This window comes from Halyomorpha halys, unplaced genomic scaffold (assembly GCF_000696795.3).
Source record: "Halyomorpha halys isolate HHAL.00 unplaced genomic scaffold, Hhal_1.1 Scaffold1756.1, whole genome shotgun sequence".
NCBI lineage: Eukaryota > Metazoa > Arthropoda > Insecta > Hemiptera > Pentatomidae > Halyomorpha > Halyomorpha halys.
Window position 1 is genome coordinate 74467 of NW_027108702.1, and position 314 is coordinate 74780.

Sequence of the window (314 nt, forward strand, 5' to 3'; positions counted from 1 at the left end):
TATCTATATATTGAAATCCTTGTAAATCATTTTTTCATTATTTTTTTTAAGGATTTTAATTGAATAGTACTTATGCGCGAAAATACAAGAGTTTTTTATTAGTATATATTGTTATTTTATTTTAAAAAGTTGTTATTTATGTTGTTTGTTAAAGATGACAAAATGGGTTAAGGGAAAAAATATAATTAGATTTGTAGAATAATAATGGGGAATAAATGAAGAATAAGAAGGAGAAAAGTGGAAAGAAAAAATGATAACACAAAGAGAAATCATGTATTACTATTATATATTATAAATTTATTGTATTATTTTAT